Source organism: Schistocerca serialis, chromosome 4 (assembly GCF_023864345.2).
Source record: "Schistocerca serialis cubense isolate TAMUIC-IGC-003099 chromosome 4, iqSchSeri2.2, whole genome shotgun sequence".
NCBI lineage: Eukaryota > Metazoa > Arthropoda > Insecta > Orthoptera > Acrididae > Schistocerca > Schistocerca serialis.
The window spans coordinates 354,187,065-354,203,640 of NC_064641.1; the positions used below are offsets into that span (position 1 = coordinate 354,187,065).

General features: G+C 43.7%; 1 protein-coding gene across 5 annotated transcripts in view; it reads right to left on the minus strand.

Moving 5' to 3' along the window:
- The window catches only part of LOC126474141 (axotactin), a 557,260-nt gene extending 542,396 nt beyond the window's left edge, over nucleotides 1-14,864 (minus strand). For all 5 annotated transcript variants that reach the window (XR_007586577.1, XR_007586576.1, XM_050101588.1 and 2 more), the window contains exon 1: nucleotides 14,694-14,864. The gene's annotated coding sequence lies outside the window, so the exon portion shown is untranslated. The remainder of the gene's footprint in view (nucleotides 1-14,693) is intronic.
- Nucleotides 14,865-16,576: the final 1,712 nt, after the last annotated feature.

Here is a 16,576-nt window from a genome sequence, read left to right on the forward strand (position 1 = left end):
ACAGTATTTACGCAAGGTATCTTATCAGACGGCATAATAATCTGTAAAAGAAACAGAGATAAGACCATAGATTCCCACGAGGTAAAACGTGCTGCCACAATACTCCATTTACATATGAACTTGGTTCGTAATGTTGACACGATTTTGAGTAACAAAGCAGCCGTCACATATGGTGTCACTTAAGCATGTTCCCCCCCCCCCCCCCCCCCCAAGAACCATGGACCTTGCCTTTGGTGGGGAGGCTTGCGTGCCTCAGCGATACAGATAGCCGTACCGTAGGTGCAACCACAACGGAGGGGTATCTGTTGAGAGGTCAGACAAACGTGTGGTTCCTGAAGAGGGGCAGCAGCCTTTTCAGTAGTTGCAGGGACAACAGTCTAGATGATTGACTGATCTGGCCTTGTAACACTAACCATAACAGCCTTGCTGTGCTGGTACTGCGAACGGCTGAAGGCAAGGGGAAACTACGGCCGTAATTTTTCCCGAGGGCATGCAGCTTTACTGTATGATTAAATGATGATGGCGTCCTCTTGGGTAAAATATTCCGGAGGTAAAATAATCCCCCATTCGGATCTCCGGGCGGGGACTACTCAAAAGGACGTCGTAATCAGGAGAAAGAAAACTAGCGTTCTAGGGATCGGAGCGTGGAATGTCAGATCCCTTAATCGGGCAGGTAGGTTAGAAAATTTAAAAAGGGAGATGGATAGGTTAAAATTTAGATATAGTGGGAATTAATGAAGTTCGGTGGCAGGAGGAACAAGACTTTTGGCCAGGTGAATACAGGGTTATAAATACAAAATCAAATAGGGGTAATGCAGGAGTAGGTTTAATAATGAATAAAAAACTAGGAGTGCGAGTAAGCTACTACAATCAGCATAATGAACGCATTATTGTGGCCAAGATAGACACGAAGCCCACGCCTACTACAGTAGTACAAGTTTATATGCCAACTAGCTCTGCAGATAACGAAGAAATTGAAGAAATGTATGATGAAATAAAAGAAATTGTTCAGATAGTGAAGGGAGACGAAAATTTAATAGTCATGGGTGACTGGAATTCGGTAGTAGGAAAAGGGAGAGAAGGAAACATAGTAGGTGAATATGGATTGGGGCTAAGAAATGAAAGAGGAAGCCGCCTGATAGAATTTTGCACAGAGAACAACTTAATCATAGCTAACACTTGGCTCAAGAATCATAAAAGAAGGTTGTATACATGGAAGAAGCCTGGAGATACTGACAGGTTTCAGACAGATTACATTATGGTAAGACAGAGATTTAGGAACCAGGTTTTAAATTGTAAGACATTTCCAGTGACAGATGCGGACTCTGATCAAAATCTATTGGTTATGAACTGTAGATTAAAACTGAAGAAACTGCAAGAAGGTGGGAATTTAAGGAGATGGGACTTGGATAAACTGAAAGAACCAGAGGTTGTACAGAGTTTCAGGGAGAGCATAAGGAAACAATTGACAGGATTGGGGAAAAGAAATACCGTAGAAGAAGAATGGGTAGCTTTGAGAGATGGAGTAGTGAAGGCAGCAGAGGACCTAGTAGGCAAAAAGACGAGGGCTAGTAGAAATCCTTGGGTAACAGAAGAAATACTGAATTTAATTGATGAAAGGAGAAAATATAAAAATGCAGTAAATGAAGCAGGCAAAAACGAGGTCGACAGGAAGTGCAAAATGGCTAAGCAGGGATGGCTAGAGGACAAATGTAAGGATGTAGAGGGTTATCTCACTAGGGGTAAGATAGATACTGCCTACAGGAAAATTAAAGAGACCTTTGGAGAAAAGAAAACCACTTGTATGAATATCAAGAACTCAGATGGAAACCCAGTTCTAAGCAAAGAAGGGAAAGCAGAAAGGTGGAGGGAGTATATAGAGTGCCTATACAAGGGCGATGTACTTGAGGACAATATTATGGAAATGGAAGAGGATGTAGATGAAGATGAAATGGGAGATACGATACTGCGGGAAGACTTTGACAGAGCACTGAAAGACCTGAGCCGAAACAAGGCCCCGGAAGTAGACAACATTCCATTAGAACTACTGACGGCCATGGGAGAGCCAGTCCTGACAAAATTCAACCATCTGGTGAGCAAGATGTATGAGACACGCGAAATACCCTCAGACTTCAAGAAGAATATAATAATTCCGATCCCAAAGAAAGCAGGTGTTGACAGATGTGAAAATTACCGAACAATCAGTTTAATAAGTCACGGATGCAAAATACTAACGCGTATTCTCTACAGACGAATGGAAAAACTGGTAGAAGCTGACCTTGGGGAAGATCAGTTTGAATTCCGTATAAATATTGGAACACGTGAGGCAATACTGACCCTACGACTTATCTTAGAAGCTAGATTAAGGAAAGGCAAACCTAAGTTTCTAGCATTTGTAGACTTAGAGAAAGCTTTTGACAATGTTGACTGGAATACTCTCTTTCAAATTCTAAAGGTGGCAGGGGTAAAATACAGGGAGCGAAAGGCTATTTACAATGCACAGAAACCAGATGGGAATTATAAGAGTCGAGGGGCACGAAAGGGACGGAGTGGTTGGGAAGGGAGTGAGACAAGGTTGTAGCCTATCGTCGATGTTGTTCAATCTGTATATTGAGCAAGCAGTAAAGGAAACAAAACAAAAATTCGGAGTAGGTATTAAAATCCATGGAGAAGAAATAAAAACTTTGAGGTTCGCCGATGACATTGTAATTCTGTCACAGACAGCAAAAGACTTGGAAGAGCAGTTGAACGGAATGGACAATGTCATGAAAGGAGGGTAGCCCTGTATGGAAGTGAAACATGGACGATAACTAGTTTGGACAGGAAGAGAATAGAAGCTTTCGAAATGTGGTGCTACAGAAGAATGCTGAAGATTAGATGGGTAGATCATATAACTAATGAGGAGGTATTGAATAAGATGAACATCAACAAAAGCAAAACGAGGATAATGGAATGTAGTCGAATTAAGTCGGGTGATGCTGAGGGAATTAGATTAGGAAATGAGACACTTAAAGTAGTAAAGGAGTTTTGCTATTTGGGGAGCAAAATAACTGATGATGGTCGAAGTAGAGAGGATATCAAATGAAGACTGGCAATGGCAAGGAAAGCGTTTCTGAAGAAGAGAATTTTGTTAACATCGAATATAGATTTAAGTGTTAGGAAGTCGTTTCTGAAAGTATTTGTATGGAGCGTAGCCCTGTACGGAAGTGAAACATGGACGATGACTAGTTTGGACAGGAAGAGAATAGAAGCTTTCGAAATGTGGTGCTACAGAAGAATGCTGAAGATTAGATGGGTAGATCATATAACTAATGAGGAGGTATTGAATAGGATTGGGGAGAAGAGAAGTTTGTGGCACAACTTAACTAGAAGAAGGGATCGGTTGGTAGGACATGTTCTGAGGCATCAAGGGATCACCAATTTAGTATTGGAGGGCAGCGTGGAGGGTAAAAATCGCAGAGGGAGACCAAGAGATGAATACACTAAACAAATTCAGAAGGATGTAGGTTGCAGTAGGTACTGGGAGATGAAGAAGCTTGCACAGGACTGAAGACCACAACAACAACAAGCATGTTTCGTGAGCGGTCAATAGCTTTTTTCACTCGCGAGCCTTGCGTGTGTAAATATTTTCTGCGAGTTCGAATACTCGTTGCGATTCCCACGTATATAAGGGGCAGTCAAATGAAAACAGATGAAAAAACGTGAATAAATTGTTTATTATTTAAAAAGCAATCGCCACAACAATTAATAGATTTACCCACTGTGAGACAAGACGGTCAATGCCTTCATGGAAAAATGTTCGTGGTTGTCTACGGAACGGTAATTGTACCTCTTCGTCCGAAGCAAATCAAAAGCCACAAATGTCTTTCTTTAGAGCTATAAAAATAAGAAAATCGCATGAGGAGACATAGAACTGTATGGAGAATGTGTGAGGGCCAGCGAAACTTCTGCGCGTACTAGAAACAACCTTGGCCACATGTGGGTCCGCCCAAGGTCTCGATTTGCTTTGGACGAAGAGGTGCAGTCCTGGGTACAACCGTAGTACAGTAGGCAACCGTAAACTTTTTTCTATGACGGCTCTGGCCGTCTTGTCACATAGTGGGATAAATGTATTAACAGTTGCGGAGTGTAGTTTTAAGTAATAAACGAGATACTAACGTTCTTTCCGTCTTTGTCGTTTTCATTTGGCTGGCCCTTGTATCTCACGCTTGAACTCCTTCAGTATCTGAAGGCAGTTGCTGCAATTTATTAAATCAAAAGATATCATACTCCGATTTTTCCGATTGCTGACGTTACCACGGAAAGCACGGCATTAAGGCGCACTATGCCAATTGTGGAGCTACAGCAATCACAGTATCGTACAACATGGGACACAGGATTGATAGAGGAGATAGAGAAGATCCAACGAAGAGCGGCGCGTTTCGTCACGGGACCGTTTAGCTGGCGAGAGAGCGTTACGGAGATGCTAAACAAACTCCACTGGCAGACGGATGTTACAAGAGAGGCGTTGTGCATCACGAAGAGATTTACAATTGAAATTTCGGGATAGCACTAGCACTTTTCTGGAGTAGTCGGACAACATATTACTTCCCCCCCCCCCCCCCCCTCCCCACACACACACACATACATCTTGCGTATTGACCACGACGAGAAAATTCGAGAAATTAGAGCCAATACAGAGGCTTACAGACAATCATTCTTCCCACGCACTATTCGCGAGTGGAACAGGGTTGGAGGGATCAGATAGTGGTACCGAAAGTACCCTCCGCCACACACCATTAGGTGGCTTGCGGAGTATGAAGTAGATGAATTGTGCTGGTAACCATTTGTAGTATCTTCTACATTACACATCACAATTAAAGCGTCACTTTTTTGAAACCCCCTAATTGTCTCAATTAGAGACGCAGAAATTTGATACTTGATGTTGTAAGTCCTTCCTCTACAATGGAGAAAAAGCGTGGCGCCCTGCGACGACACTCTCGAGCTCGGCTGCAGTTCGAACACTTAAGCGTCGACAAGCGAAAAAAAGGCCAGACCTCAGAAGTTCCGGTGAGGTGTAAAGAAGGTTAATGACGTCACATTGGCACCAAATTTCATTCAAATTCCTCCCGACGCCACCGTATATATGTCACACAATGAGAAGGTCGTCACACCCCTTCTTATCTACATTTCACCCCATCTGTCGCGTCTGCGCCCAGAGTTGAAAGCATGCCGTTTTCTTTTGTGTGGCCAAGAGAAATATTTCAGGCACACCATCCCTTAGGGTCGACACGAAAAGGTCTCAGGAGGTGACACAAAGGGCGCTCATTCCCATACATTTAGCGGTCGAAAATGACAGTTCGCAGTGCGATGAACAACGAGCGACGTTCTTGATCATGTTCGACACTGCTGACACCCCACTGATGGCTCAACTCTTCTCTAAGGAAGTCGTGGGGCTATGACGCCACTGAACGCAATCTGAGCCCTTTGGAGAGTAGCACGATTTTTACTCTGATATACAGAGTGGAACCGCTAAGGACCGTTCAAAACCGATAAACGAAATATGGACGTGATCCGAAGCAGCAAAAGTTGGTTATGGTTTTTCAGCCGTTCTGTTTCGCGCCCTCCTGTGGCGTGATTATTGGGTGGGCGATGCAACATTGGCACATGTGGGAATAAAACGGCAGACGATCATTTTCCGACCTCTCCGGTTCGGCAGCACCTCGGTGCCACCCAGACACGAAGATCGAGCTCTTTAAACGTGTACCTGTACAGATATGTCGATCCCATTCATATGCAGTTCTAGCGCCTACTACGACACCCGTTACATTCCGTATGCCAGCAAGCAGGTTCCACAGCAGTTGCAGAGCACCACTCAGCTGAATGAGGGTCGAAGTCTCTTTACAAGTATGTTTCACATGTGCCACCGAGGGGGTTGCCGACCTCGAGGTTCGCCGTTTTATGTACGCAAATATCATCGCTTCATCCTTCCATGGTCATGCCACAGGAGGGCGCGAAACAGGAGGATACAAACGCCCTTTACTTCTGCGAATCACGTTCATATTTCGTTCTGAACGGTCGTTAGTGGTTCCACATTTATACCGACGCAAAAACCTTGATAGTGCTACTCCAAAGGGCTCACATCACACTTAGAAGTCTTTCAGCCCCACGATGTCCTTGGAGAAGATTTGAATAGCCAGACGAGTGGGTGAGGGGGGGGGGGGGGGGGGGGGGAGGGGCGCAAGAGCGCAGTGTCTGCCGTGTCGGAAATTTTTCAGAACGTCGTGTTGCAGCTCTTCTGTGCTTGATTATTACAGCTGATGCAGCACTCCATTGGCCGAAGTATACAGGAAGAAATTAGCTATGGATGAGTAAAAGTAGTCACTTACCATAAGCGATTTAGGAAAATCATAAAAAATCTAAATGAGACTTTCCGGACTGAAATACAAGTTCAGTCCTAACAAATAACTGTATCAGTGGTGGGTGTGAGAGATGGTGAATATTATCAGAACATAGTCGACGTACCGGCCATGTTGATCCTAGCTTAATTTGCAATAACTACGTTTTGTATTGAGTCAGCAGAAATATGATTTAGTCTCATTATTTTTTAATGCGTGATATATTTCATGATATGTTGCTCTGTACGTTCCTCCACTGCCCAGGCAAGTAAGCCAGAGCGACTGTTACACAGAAAATTTTCCCTGTGCTCAGGAAAACAGATGATTTGAAGTTGTGGAATGTTGGCGAGACAGGTTAGCCTAGCAGCGCTGTAGTGTCGGCTGTACCTCTTCTCAGCCACAGAGATTTTAAAGTGGCACTCTCGTTTGTTCCCAGTGCCTTGTTAATCTAAGTGCACTTGTGATTGGGCGCGACGCACTAGCCTGCGGAACCGTGCAGTCGCTGTTAAGTCCAAATAACTGCCAGGTCCCTGATTACAGACTGTCGCTAGAGGAAGCCGGTCTTAAATTATTCGTTGCTTCTGGTACCCAGTCATTTTCAAGAGTTGTTTGTTACAAAAACAACGCGACGTGTATTTAACTCACGGCTGAAGTCCATCATTGTACAGGTATATAATTGAAACTTCAGTGATTCCGATTGCTTCGTATCGTTTGCTTTTGCCTTTTCATCTTGCTTATGATTTAAGTAGTTACTTCTTCGATTTATTGTCCCAAGTGACTGGAAAAGACCACAGGTTATTCCCGATTACAAAAAGGGTAAAACATCGGATGCACAGAATTGCAAACCAATGTCGCTAACGTCGGTCTGCTGCAGTGTCCTAGAGCATATTCTAAGCTCGAACGTTATGGCATTCCTAGAGGAAAACTAGCTTCCCTCAAAGAATCAGCACGGATTCAGAAAAAAAGCATTCGTGTTAAACACAACTTCCTTTATCCATGCACGACATCTTGCAAACAATAGATGCAGATGGGCAGTCAGACTTCCGTCTCCGTAGTTTTCCGTAAGGCGTTCGACACTATGCCACATCATCGACTACTGCTCACAATACCCATACGGATATGGCCGCAAATATGTGACTGACTTACAGAACCTGCTACACTATACTAGCCGGCGAATGTTCCACAGAAACGAAAGTAGCATTGGGCGTGTCCCAAGGACCAAAATGGGACCTCTGCTGTCGATTATTTTCCTGGGTACGTTTCCCATCTCTCCCCATATGGCGTTACGTTACGATCGTTTTAGCGGTCCAGGTGCTATGATGTGGGGAAGCAGAATGTTGTCTGACGGTGCTGACTTCTTCATCTTTGAACACGGCATCCTTGCCGGCCAACGTTCTTCTGACACTATACCCCTCCACATGTTCGTCTTTTAAGGATTGCGTTCGGTCCTGACTTCATTTTTACATCTTCATCTACATGGATACTCTGCAAGTCACACTTAAGTGCCTGGCAGTGGGTTCATCGAAGCACCTTTGCAATAATTCTCTATTATTCCACTCTCGAACAGCACGCGGAAAAAACGAACACCTATATCTTTCCCTTATGTTATTATGATGATTGTTTCTCCCTATGTAGGCCGGCGTCAACAAAATATTTTCGCATTCGGATGAGAAAGTTGGTGATCAAAATTTCGTGAGAAGTTTCCGCCGCAACGAAAAACGCGTTTCTTTTAATGGTGTCCGTCCAAAATTCTGCATTATGTCCATGACACTCTCTCCCCTATTTCTGCTGCTCTTCGTTGAGCTTTCTCGATATACTCGTATCTGATAAGGATCCCAGACCGCGCAGCAGCATTCCAAAAGAGGACGGACAAGCGTGATGAAGACAGTTTCTCTAGGAGATCTGTTACATTTTCTACGTGGTCTGCCAATAAAGCGCAGTCTGTGTTTTGCCTTCTCCACAACATTTTCTACATCTACATCCATACTCTGCAAGCCACCTGACAGTGTGTGGCGGAGAGTACCTTGAGTACCTCTATCGGTTCTCCCTTCTATTCCAGTCTCGTATTGTTCGTGGAAAGAAGGATTGTCGGTATGCTTCTGTGTGGGCCCTAATCTCTCTGATTTTATCCTCATGGTCTCTTCGCGAGATATACGTAGGAGGGAGCAATATACTGCTTGACTCTTCTGTGAAGGTAGGTTCTCGAAACTTTAACAAAAGCCTGACCGAGCTACTGAGCGTCTCTCCTGCAGAGTCTTCCACTGAAGTTTATCTATCATCTGCGTAACGCTTTCGCGATAACTAAATGATCCTGTAACGAAGCGCGCTGCTCTCCGTTGGATCTTCTCTATCTCCTCTATCAACCCTATCTGGTACGGATCCCACACTGCTGAACAGTATTCAAGCAGTGGGCGAACAAGTGTACTGTAACCTACTTCCTTTGTTTTCGGATTGCATTTCCTTAGGATTCTTCCAATGAATCTCAGTCTGCCATATGCTTTACCAACGATCAACTTTATATGATCATTCCATTTTAATCACTCCTAATGCGTACTCCCAGATAATTTATGGAATTAAATGCTTCCAGTTGCTGATCTGCTATTTTGTAGCTAAATGATAAGGGATCTTTCTTTCTATGAATTCGTAGCACATTATACTTGTCTACATTGAGATTCAATTGCCATTCCCTGCACCATGCGTCAATTCGCTGCAGGTCCTCCTGCATTTCAGTACAATTTTCCATTGTTACAACCTCTCGATACACCACAGCATCATGTGCAAAAAGCCTCAGTGAACTTCCTATGTTATCCACAAGGTCAGTTATGCATATTGTGAATAGCAAAGGTCCTATGACACTCCCCTGCGGCACACCCGAAATCACTCTCACTTCGGAAGACTTCTCTCCATTGAGAATGACATGCTGCGTTCTGTTATCGAGGAACTCTTCAATCCAATCACACAATTGGTCTGATAGTCCATATGCTCTTACTTTGTTCATTAAACGACTGTGGGAAACTGTGTCTAACGCCTTGCGGAAGTCAAGAAACACGGCATCTACCTGGGAACCCGTGTCTATGGCCCTCTGAGTCTCGTGGACGAATAGCGCGAGCTGGGCTTCACACGACCGTCTTTTTCGAAACCCATGCTGATTCCTACAGAATAGATTTCTAGTCTCCAGAAAAGTCATTATACTCGGACATAACTCGTGTTCCAAAATTCTACAACTGATGGACGTTAGAGCTTCGTCTTCCTTCCAATTTAAATTGTTCCTAATTGTAATTCCAAGGTCGTTGGTTGAATTTATGGCCTTTAGATTAGACTGATTTGTCGTGTAACCTAAGTTTAAAGCTTTTAGCACTCGTGTGGATGATGTCACACTTTTCATTGTTTGGGTTCAACTGCCAATTTTCACACCTTTCACATACGTTTTCTAAATCGTTTTGAAATTTATTTTGATCTTCTGATGAGTTTACTAGACGATAAACGGCAGCATCATATGTTCTCAGATTGTCTCCTAAATCGTTTACGTAGATAAGGAACAGCGGAGGACCTATGATACTATCTTATGAATCCTTCAGTTACTACGAACTGTGGTCACTCTGATAGGAAATCACGAATCCAGTCACATAACTAAGACAATATTGCATAAGCACGCAATTTGACTACAAGCCGCAATCTAGAAATACGGAATAAATTTGAAATTCCTTGTCAATACCATTCAACAATTCGTGTGAGTAAAGAGTTAGCTATTTTACAAGAACGATGTTTTCTAAGCCCGTGTTGACTTTGTGTCAATAGAACGTTCTCTTCGAGATAATTCATAATGTTCGAACACAATACTGTATATGTTCCAAAATCCTGCTGCATATCGACATTAGTGATTTGGGCTGTAATTTAGTCGATTACTCCTACCTTGCTTGAATATTGACTTTCCAGTCATTTGGTACGGATCTTTCATCAACCGAGCGATTGTATATGATTGTTAAGTATGAAGCTATGCATCAGCATACTCTGAAACGAACTTACTTGGTATACATTGTGGAGCAGAAGACTTGCTTTTATCAAGTGATTTAAATTGCTTCGCTACTCAGAGGATATCTACTTCTAAGGTACTCACATTGGCAATGCGCGACCGCATCGAACAAGGCAAGTGGAGGAGGTCTGGGAACAAGAGGGTGTTCGGCGAAGCTGGGCTGCCCGCTCCTCATGATTTAAATCCCATGGAGCATGTGTGGAAAGTGTACTACAGTACACCGACTTGCAACAGCGACGATTTAGCAGTTGTCGACGTCACTGGTGTAGGAGTGGCACGCTCTACCACAAGAACGCCTTCCCAACCTTGTGGCCGGCGTAGAAGCATACACTGCCGTCCGTGGCGATCACACACTATGCCCCCTCTTTTGTAAAGTTCAAGGGTTCATCGAGTTTAAAGTATTTAATGTCTTAAAATAAAGATGTCGTTCCTGTTCGTCTCGTCAGGTATTTCTTTCAGTAGCCTTCTATTTATATTGTAACAGTTCTTTCTGTGAATGGTCCATCGAGCTATGATACTTGGCAGGGACACATCATGCGAAACTTACTTCCGCTCTTAAGTTTTGCACAGCAGTGTATGTAAACGATTTAACAGGTAGGATCAGCATCACTATAAGATTGTGCGGCGATGATACAGTTGTGTGCAGGAAAGTGTGCGTCTTTGGACGACCAATAGGGATTGCAGAAAGACTTGGACAACATTTTCACTTGATGTAATGAATGGCAGCTCTCTTTAAATGTGGTTAAATGTAAGATAATACCTAAACAGAGAAAAAAGAACATAATTTTATCCATTGTTTTTCAGTGTTTAGTCCGCGACTGTTTTACTTTCGTAAAATGGAGAACAAACCGCCTTCAGTCACAAGTTGCGTTTATTTACTGCACTATGCGTTTCGAGACCTGGAGGCTCATCTTCAGGTACTTTTTAGTGATTTACATCAGGTTGTTTTAGTTGTTTGCAGTTTAACATTGTATGATGTCTGCTTCTGTGCGAAATGTATAGTGCAGTAAATAAACGCAACTTGTGACTGAAGGCGGTTTGTTCTCCATTTTACGAAAAAGAACAGTATAGCATCAGATTACAAGACTAGTAGAAAGCATCTTCAGCTTGTCACCAAGTATAAGTTATTAGGTGTGATGCTAAGGAGCGATATAAAAAGGGACTTTCACAAAAAATCAGTATTAGGAAAGGCTAATGGAAGACTATGGCTCGTTGGAAGGACTGTGGTGAGTCTGTAAGGAAAATCGCATATAACATGCTAACGCGACGAATTCTAGAACACTGTTGCAGTGCGTGGAGTCCTTATGAAGCAGGAGTGAAAGCAGGAAGCGAACGAATTCAGAGATGCGGTGCTAGGTTCGCAACAGGTCGGTGTAGTCACTCGACAATGTAACAGAAATCCTCGGAAAACTTACATCGGAAGTCTTGGAAGAAAGACAAGCAGTTCTCAGGAAAACCTGTTGCGTTAATTTAGCCAACTGGTATCCGAAATAGACTGTGCGATCATTACGCTGCCACTGATGTAGCTATAATGAAAATGAGATGAGGTTAATGCACTTACAGAAACATGCAGACAATCATTTCTCCTCGCTCAGTACGTGAACTGAATAGGAAGAAACTGGCAACACTGATATGACACACCCTCCGCCCTGCCCCTCACAGTCGCTTTCGGAATGTGGATATACAGTAGATGTATTTTTTACACTACGTCTTTTCCTTAAATAATGGCACGTATTGTTTGTAGTCCGAATGTTAACTCATGACAAGCAATTTTACTCGAGTATTCGTTTGGAATAGTGTTTTCTGGGCAGCAGTGGAAGTATCATTCCCCATGGTAGGAAGAATGAAGATTAATTTCCAACACCACGTCGACGACGAGGTTACTAGAGACGGAGCACGAGCTCATATTGAGGAAAGAAATCGACCGCTCTCTTCACTACAGAGGAACTGTCCTGGCATTTGCCTTAAGGCGATATAGGTAAGCCACGGGAAACTTACATCTAGATGACCGGATGGGGGTCTGAACCACCGTTTTCCCGAAAGCGAGTCTAGTATACTAACCAGTGCGCCACCTCCCTCGGTCACAATTAGTTATGTGGGGGAGCAAGTTGATTACGGCTATTTTGTTGAATAATGAAGTGGTGCGACAGTGAATTCAAAAATATACGTCAGTTCTTACAAAATAAAAACAACAACGAGCTACTGTTAATAACGCTATTCCAATAGCACCGTTAACGACTTCGAATCAATGTATTCATCAGACAGCTGTTCACATGAACCTGTAAGTTTATTACTGATCATATTTATGTGTCGTTGAGAAAATCCATCAGGCATCACACATTTTGTTGATGTATACACACACACACACACACAAAATGATGGAGTTAGGTAGTCGTAATACTAAATTTGGTCACTTAGTCAATTTTGAGAAGAGGAAAAATGGCGAATCGATGAGGAGCAATTTGGGAGTAAAGCATGTTTCACTTCCCCCGCTGCAATGCACGAGGGAGTTAGCCCATGGGTAGTAGCTATTGATCACGCAACGTTAATACATCTTTCTTTGATAAGACAGTTACGGGCAAGCTAGATAAGGTAATCACTACGAAGAGAGTAACAGATCACCCGCATGTCTCGCGAAACAGATGACTTTAAAAGTTGTGATCTAAGCAAGAAGACACTGGTTTAAAATTTCATGGAAAGGAGGCAATAATTTCTTATTGCAACGAGTAGCAAGCGGCTCTGAAATAGACAGAAGCAACGATCTTCGTCATTGGTGGTTAAAACTGCGTTACCCTACAAAGTAATCCCATAGCGCCCACATTAGATGCATTCCCACTCTTTTAGCCTAACTTTTTTCCACCTCTAGACGGATCCCGGAAGTATTCAACTTGTAGCTCTATGCTGGAGATGATACAGCACTTTAGCTTAAACAGACTGCACACGGAATGTCTGTTATTGAACTTGAAGGATCTAACATGGCCTTCAGTCCGTAAGAAACGCAGTGATGTAAGATAATGCATATCGACTCTCGATCTATAGTTAGATTTCTTTCATTTAAAATCAAGGTGACACCTAAACGTGAAGATGAGAGTCTTTAAGAATATTACCCTTGCAAACACACTGATGCCTCTTACGTACAACTTCGGTAGTGGGTGGTTCAGCAACTTCATTCCCAGCGAGTGATAAAGAAAGGAAGTACATTATAGGGCCAGCACAAGAAAATATGGGCGTATAATAGTCTCTTGCCATTAGATATAACCCTTTCTCCATATAGACACATGACGCAAGCGAGTTGTCTTAAACCACAAAGAACACTTGTCTGACTTCAGCCATTTGCCGTTGACAATAACGGAAAGCTGTAGACATTTCAAGCGCTGGCGCCACATGTCAGAAATTTAGCGCTCTTAAGATACAAAAGTGATGCTGCGTAAGTCACTTATACGACGAAAGTCTTCGGGGGAAATTGCCCGTAGGACAGTGAAAATTTATTGAGATTAAGTTTCCTCGTGTAGCGATTAAACGCTGCAATCGTGAACAGCGAATTGCAGAATAGAAGGTGGTACTTATAATATTGTATTAGTAAGAAAGCTTTGAAATCTGAGACTATATAAAGAAAAAAATCATCATCTGCGTAAAATTGTCGAAATTTTTTTGAGACAATCCGCAAACAGTTGCAGTACAAAAAATTTTGGTTGCATATATTTTCAATGTTATGACCAGTTTAGCACCCATCGGATCATTTTCGGATCTGAGTGTGTCTGCTCCAAGAATAAACCGTCAATTTTTATAAGCAATATTCATGCCACGACGTAGAATAATACAGTGACTGTAACGTAGTAAACTGAGTCGTTTTCTGACTTAGCACGTATATTGCTTACTGTACCGGGCGCGTTACTCTTGTAGCAGACGTATATCTGAAGATGGTTTGATGGAATCAAAACCAGTCACAACAACAAAAATTTGTGAAACCTAATGCAAAATTAAATTTGTTGTTCATTAGGTTTGTTGTGTAATGTAGAAGTTTTCTGTCGAGGTAGTTTAGGTTTCAAAACTTAAAAGCTCATGAAGACTGCAACAATGGTTCCGTAATTAGTAGCATTCTCTCTTCAAACGCGGTCCGCTCTCGGTACAGAACTGAGAAAAGGAAAGCAGTGTTATCTTGTTCCGTGCAGACTTGCGCTCGAAAGAGGGAAGAACTGATTGGGAGTGGTTACTAGCTGAAAAGAAAGCACAGGTTGGCGAGACCACGAAATTACACTTCGTCATATCTGCGACGTACTCACTGTGTAAGGCTCCGCTGCGCTGCGTCGTAAGAGTTGCTGTAGGGTGGCGGGCTCGCTGGTGGCGAACGGGCACACGCACCGTCGCTGGCGGACGAGACTCTAGCGAGGTAAGCGGTGTGGCGAGGTGGCGGCAGCGGTCTCCCTCAGCTATACTGTGCGCCGTGCCTTCCCGTCCGGCCGTTGCACAGCGACTGCCGTGGACGCCTCGCGTCGGGCCGCCCGCGTACGCCCACCGGCGTCGCGGATGACGTCACCCGGTGCGCACGCGACGGGGCCGCCATCTCGCGGTCGACGGCAGCAGCAGGACGGCGCGCAATCGGTGACGCTAGACTGCTGCATACGGTAGCGGTGACGCCGGGCGCGGAAGCCGTGGCGCAGGTGGCAGCGATTCTGTAACAAGGGGACAGATCGGCAAATAATTGGTTCCTTTGCTAACGCCATCACATTTGACGACATTTAACTACACAGACGACCATTGAAACTGCAACACAGTGAAGATGGCGTCCAACAAACGTCAAAATTGTCGTGAAGTGTATTAGACACTTGGGCATGCAAATGATTGACATTTCAGCACAATCACACCAAGTAGTAGACCTACGAGTAATGTCATTACGTTCGGAACGGGCTGTTTAAAAAAAGTCATAGGTTCCTGCAGGAGGTATTATTGGTCAGAACTAGGAGAAGAGTTTCAGTTGCCGGCCGGTGTGGCCGAGCGGTTCTAGGCGCTTCAGTCTGGAACCGCGCGACCGCTACGGTCACAGGTTCGAATCCTGCCTCGGGCATCGATGTGTCTGATGTCCTTAGGGTAGTTAGGTTTAAGTAGTTCTAAGTTCTAGGGGACTGATGACCTCAGATGTTAAAAAGTCCCATAGTGCTCAGAGCCATTTGAACCTTTTTTTTTCTTTTTGTTGACGCACCCAGGCGAGACATAAAACTTTATGTCGCGCAGTCATCAAGGGTACAGGATTTGGCCTTCTACTCCAAAAGCCCATATCGATGATGTTTCGTTGAATGGGTCGCACGCTGACACTTGTTGATGGCCCAGCATTGTGTCACGCTGAACGATTCTCTTCATTCATCGTTGGTCCCAATCTTACAGGATATTTCTCCGGCCGCAGCGAGATCGGAGATTTGATCTTTTACCGGAGTCCTGATATTCACGGCACACTCGTGAAATGGTCGTTCGGGACAATACCCACTTCATCGGTACCTCGGAGATGCTGTGTCGCATCGCTCGTGCACCGACTAAAACACCACGTTTAAACTCACTTAAATCTTCATAACGTGCCACTGTAGCAGTAGTAACCGATCTAACAACTGTGCCAGTCACTTGTCTTGATAGGCGTTGCCGACCGCAGTGCCGTATTCTGCCTGTTTACATATCTCTGTATTTGAATATGCATGCCTATAACAGTTTCTTTGGCGCTTCAGTATATATATATATACACTGAAGCGCCATATATATATATATATATATATATATATATATATATATATATATATATATATATATATACACTCCTGGAAATTGAAATAAGAATACCGTGAATTCATTGTCCCAGGAAGGGGAAACTTTATTGACACATTCCTGGGGTCAGATACATCACATGATCACACTGACAGAACCACAGGCACATAGACACAGGCAACAGAGCATGCACAATGTCGGCACTAGTACAGTGTATATCCACCTTTCGCAGCAATGCAGGCTGCTATTCTCCCATGGAGACGATCGTAGAGATGCTGGATGTAGTCCTGTGGAACGACTTGCCATGCCATTTCCACCTGGCGCCTCAGTTGGACCAGCGTTCGTGCTGGACGTGCAGACCGCGTGAGACGACGCTTCATCCAGTCCCAAACATGCTCAATGGGGGACAGATCCG